The sequence below is a fragment of the Triticum aestivum genome, chromosome 6B, assembly GCF_018294505.1.
Source record: "Triticum aestivum cultivar Chinese Spring chromosome 6B, IWGSC CS RefSeq v2.1, whole genome shotgun sequence".
Taxonomy (NCBI): Eukaryota; Viridiplantae; Streptophyta; class Magnoliopsida; order Poales; family Poaceae; genus Triticum; species Triticum aestivum.
In genome coordinates, this window is record NC_057810.1 from 371541507 (window position 1) to 371547371 (window position 5865).

The 5865-nt window shown below is 43.4% G+C and overlaps 1 long non-coding RNA gene across 1 annotated transcript; it reads right to left on the bottom strand.

Annotated features, from left to right (window-relative positions):
* Positions 1 to 1475: 1475 nt before the first annotated feature.
* On the bottom strand, positions 1476 to 4126 carry LOC123137187 (uncharacterized). The gene is made up of 2 exons (XR_006467844.1): positions 2516 to 4126; positions 1476 to 2098 (listed from the first exon to the last, which is right to left on the bottom strand). It is a non-coding gene; the product is annotated as an uncharacterized lncRNA (long non-coding RNA).
* Between the last annotated feature and the right edge of the window lie 1739 nt (positions 4127 to 5865).

Here is a 5865-nt window from a genome sequence, read left to right on the forward strand (position 1 = left end):
GAAGGATTTACATCTCTTTTGAATCTGTATGGGGGTGCACCATAAGCGATCAATTGCAGTCTTCGACCTTAGCAAATGTGCCACCTCGGCATTTCTCTCCTTTTATTTGCCAGCAATACGAAACGTGAGATTTTTAATCTATGTAGTTGGGTTCTCTCTGTATTCTGAAACTGACGAGTAGTCTATTAAAGTATTAATGGGAGCCGACACATATAACCTGCTAATCTTCTCCGGTGATTCCATTAGGGCGTGTTTGGTTGCCCACATAAGGTCCAACTAGAACCGCGCGGGAAGGATTCAGCCTGTTTGGTAGCCCACATATACTATTGGACCTGCATCGCACGCTTCTTAAAGCACCTCTGGGCCTGACTCGCTGGAAACGCAGGAATCGGCAGTTTCTCTAGAGCTAGACCGTGCGGAAGCGCAGCGAGCGGGCCCCTGCAGGAGGAGAAACGGGAGGGATGCGAGCTGTTTACGTGGTGTCTTCTTCAACCTCTAGTAAGCTCCTCTCTAATCTCCTCTCTTCCATGCCCCTCTGATCTACACAACGATGCTTCGATTCGTGGTAAGCTCTACACGAAAAAGATGACCTCGATGCTATGGTTCCATTCAAGCGATCGGTTCGTAGTTTCGTCGGTCGTAACTTCTTAATATCGTCTTCCCGTTTGGAGCTATTCTGGACGAATTATGTCAGATTCGTTGCACACGATCAAACATTTGAAATTTCCTTTGACCAGTAGCCTAATCTCGCAGTTCCTCACAATATTCGTGTTGTAAGTTTTTGGTTTCGACGATCGTAGATTCATCTCTCTTTGCGCAGTAGTCTACTGCACTGACGCCGTCGTGTCGAGCTCCTCTGTCCAGAGCCCTCCTATTCGTCCCTCTCGACACCGAAGCCCTTCCCCTTGATCTCCTTGCCCACGTCCTACTACACTAGATTCGTTTTCAGCGTCGCTCATCTCGGCCTACTCTCTGTCGTCCTCCTACTGTACTGATGCTGCAATGGCGCGCACACTGCTTCTTGTGTCCTCTGCCTCCATGAACACTGCAGTTTGCCGCGCCGCCGACGGGATCGATCATCTTGGCCTCCTCTGTCTCTCCCTACTACACTCGAGTCATTTCCGGTGTCGATCATCTCGGCCTCCTATCTCGTCCACTGCACTGACGATATCATGGCACGGGCACTGCATTCTCCTCCTCTGTCGACTGTCTTTGCGCGAGCACCGCAACTAGTTGCCGACGGTGTCGCTCGCCGTGCCACCGATGGGGTCGCTCGTCCACGACTCCATGCTCGTCATGTTGGACACGGCGCCACGGCCACTATGTACCGCAATCGCCATGGTCGGGCGCACACTGCATTTCTTCTCCCCCTTCCTCTGCTAGCTCTTAATCCTGTGTGCTAAGTGCAAGTGCTAGCTATTAATCATACCCCATGCGGGCAACCAAACAATGTGTAGTTGGATGCGCTGAGACAATGCAGGCAAACAAACAACATGCCAATGTTGATCCATTGATGCATGCAGTCCATATGCAGACAACCAAACAAATTGCAGATGTCGCATATGAGGTTGTTTTTCGAGAGCCAGGCTGAGTGCAGAAGTGTATGCAATGCAGATACTGTAGCCGACGGCAACCAAAAACGCCCTTATTCTTTCCATTAACTAGATGACACCCCGCACGTTGTTGCGGGAACTGTTGCAAGAAAAATGAGATATGTTAGACAAATGAAATATAAATAATTTGGATATACTTTTAGCCGTATTTTTTCTTGGCTAAAATAAAACCATTTTATGAGATTGAACTGCAAAACTGGCTAGAAAAATACATAACATTTCCTTTCAAAAAAATATTAACATTAGTGGTTACAGTTCCCACTGGCAAAATATCATGGCCTTCCAAACATTTGTGCATCGAAAACATCTCGCCCGCAAAGAATAAATAAATATACCACAAATCAAATAGGCATTGGAGATTTGCTTCAGAGGTGGTAATGATTCTTCTTAGTTGCCCACATCATAGTGTGTAAGAATTGATGACAGCGAGAACATAAATTGCCAATTCAGTTTGTCCCATAATTTCCGCACATAAAAACCGAACACTGCTACACCATACATCAATTAGCATGAAAAAAGTTTCATGATGAAATAAAATGGTGATGCAATTTTGACTTAATAAGGCAAGACCAGTCAAGGGAGAAATCATTAGAACTTAGCACCGTGATGAACTTTCGGTCAATAATTGAACATGGCAATTCAGAAGCATATTGTGCATTCAATATTCTACTCTTGGCAATATTGTAAGTCTGTAATATTCATGGTTTGGGAAGTCAGGATAACCTGTTCCAAGCGAAGGCATGTACTTAACTGAACAAATATGACAATGAAGAGAGAATGGTGAAGTAAATCTTACTGATTTTGCAAAGCTAAACATAATTACATTAATTGAACTGAAGCAGTTCTATAGGATTCAAAGAATAACAATCTGTAAGGATAATTAAAGGAGGGTATGTTCTTACTTCTATAGAATTGAGTGAAGATTTGCTTCAGAGGTGGTAATGATTCTTCTTAGTTGCCCACACCATAGTACTATTTTTAGGTCCATGCAAGACTAATGAGAATTGAATGAAGAAAATAGTATGGCCTTCCTTCGAGTATGTTTGTATCATATACTTGTCAACACTGTCGGGTGCGCATATATGCGGAAATAATTCACAACATTAAAACATGAGACTGACTGGAAGAGAACTAATCCAGACAAAACCTTTTTTTTACCCCATAATCTAGACCAAAGTAACCTGCAAACGCCAAGATATTTTGAATATTCTGAAATATGTTCAAAACACATCAGTACCTAAAAACAGAAGATGTATTGAACGACAAAGAAAATTATGGACATCATACCATCAACAGAGATCTGTGCATTTTACAAGACAATTTCTTCAGAGGTCTTCTTTAGCAAGGGGCAATACAGTTTGTGCAAATTTATGCAATCATACCAACAAAATGGCGTAGCAAGAGTTACCTTTAGTGAATGGTCACAAAGAAATTCAGAAACATTAGTGATCCAACATGCTAGATCAAATAAGGCCAATAGCAAGTATGCAGCTTGAAAGTAGTACTGTATATGGTATCTCGGGTGTACCTAGATATGCTATTTAGTCTTGACTGCTATTGTTCCTACTCATCACAGCAGATCATGATGCAGTTATCTCAAAAATCTGTTTGAAGCAGCATCTCTCCTCCCTCCTGACCATGCCAACACTTTCGTTGGCTGCTGCTACTACTTGCTGCAGTGCAGCCTACTCATGCATCGAAGGAAAAAAGAGATGGATGGTGATAGTAGTGCGTGCGATAGGGGACCACCAAGCCCTGCATCGAAGGAAAAAAAAGAGACGAATCGAGTGGCACAGGTGAGCGGGGACGGGGAGAGTATTAATGTTCAGAGAAGATGTTACCGTAGGTAAGCACGCGTCAAAAGCAACAGCAGCCGGCGGCGGGGTTTGTCCTGACGCTATCGAGCGGCCAGTGGGAGGAGGAGGCCACGGCTGTGAGCAGCGACGCCAACGGCTCGAACACGACCACCAAGAAGGCCGCTGCTCTAGTGAGCCGTCTCTCCTGCCGCCTCGCCATCAGTCTGAATTGACCTGAAGCTCGACCTCGCCGTCTCGTCCTCTTGGCTCTGATGCGATCGACGCCAACGACTCCAAGCGACCAGCGAGAAGGCGCTGCTCCGGTGAGCCGTCACTCCGCCTCGCCAGTCGCCACCAGTCTGAACCTTGACCTGAAGCTCGACCTCGCCGTCTCATCTTCTTGGCTCTGATGTGATCGATTGATGGGTCCCCGTGTAAATACAGAGTTGCATCCTTTCCATTACCGTGATTTAATGGACTTTGGGGAAGATGAAGTGGGCGAGAAGTTTTGTGGAGAAGGTAGGACATCGCAATTGGGAAGAAGAGGGGGCGTCGTGTGAGGTCGCGGGCATGGGGAAGAGGAAGTGTGTGTGCCGTGTGTAATCTTCTTCCTCTATAGAAAAAGAAAAGAAAAAACTTGATGATGTGGCAGATTAGCTGATGTGGATAACTGCATGTTGATTGATGATGTGGACAGGCTGCATGTTAAGAGAAATATGTTAGTGGGGATGAACTATTTAGGTATTATAGATTCACCTCATGTTTCCTGTTTGCATCTTTCCCACTCCCCAAACCATCCCTTGGCATTCTACAAATCTGCACATACAAATTCACCTATTTATTGCCCCGATGGCTGTCGCTGCATCCGAACTCGCAGAGCCCCCGCCATCGCTGGACTTGACAACAACGAGTCGCGACGACCTTGCAACTGATGGATTCGGTGGCGAGGGGGCTGCTCAGCACCATCTGCAACCTAGCTTCAGCGCCCTCCCCCGTACCATATTATGCCACCAATGGATTCCATGGCGAGGAGCTGTGCCAGCACCATGCGCAACCTAGCTCCCCCGCCTTTAGATGCCTCTATCACAATGATCGGATTAGATAGTGAGGAGCTACGATGACCCTACCGTGGTTGGATTCGATGGCGAGGTTCTGTGCAACCCCTTCAGCAACAGGCTCTGCTGCCCTCGCTCCCTTCCCCATCTTCCAAACTTTGCCTAGATGGAGCCGAATGAAAAGGTGAAAAAGATGAGAATTGTTTGTGCTGCATTATTGATTTCATCCAAAATTTGTTCAGAGTTGATGAATTGTGAACATCTGTCATTTGATAAGGTGAGAGGTTCTATAAAAATAAAATCGAACAGGTTGTGTTCAAATTTTCTGCCATGAGACTTTGGACATTGTAGTCTATTAGAAACAAACAAGTAATTGTGCTTGCTTAACGCTTAGTTCATTACAACGATGACCTGCACAACGTGTAGTACTTTTGACATTGATATCCCTTCAATGTTGTTTCAGTGGATGTTAGAAGGAAAGAACAACGATAGCAAAACAAATGCCTAGGATAATATAGCTGAAGGACCAAAAATCCAACATTGTACACAAGTATACATTCTATGCTTGATGTTTTTATGGGAAAAACACCAGGTCTAATTAATTTGTCTATACATCATGAATCAGATTCAGTATGATATGCACAATTACAGTTCATTAATGTACAAAGGAGATTATGGTTGTTCAGTAAACTTATTTACTTTCATGAAGGCCTATAGAAATTTACTAGCTTTTTGATCCATGTTGTGAGTAGCCTTGAATTTGTCGTCGAAGCTTTATGCAATCACATGCATCAGAATGTATTCTTCTACTGTAGTTGATACAATAATCGTATTTATTTTAAGTTTCCTTCTCACAGCATATGCACGAGGGCCTTAGTATCTTACCATGAGTTATGCACTTTGATGTAGAAATCCATGAAGGGTGATTCATGCACATCTGAACAGCTATGTGCTCCATAAATCAGCTAATCATCTATATCCTGAAGATGCATCTGTATTTTCCTTCCAGTTTTCCACGGTGTATGGTTAAACATTGAGGTATTAATATCGTGAGATATAATATAATTATGTAAGGATTTTGTACATGGTTAATTTTCAAAATTCTAATTCTTTTTCATTAGCTTCAACATGCATATACATACTATTATGAACTCTTACTAGCTTCTGTTATTAGAGAATGAATCTAACATAATTTTGCATGCATTTTTACCGTTTCTCTAAAATTGCATAAAGCACATCTTAGTTTGACTCTTTACAGAGAGACATATATGTTCTTTCAGAAGGGAGAGAGGTTTAGATGTTTGGTCTTCAACATGTTAGTTGCACGTTGTATAGGGTAAAAGAGTATTAATATTTATATTCACATCATGTTGTATTTGTTTTACAACATTTAGATTATGT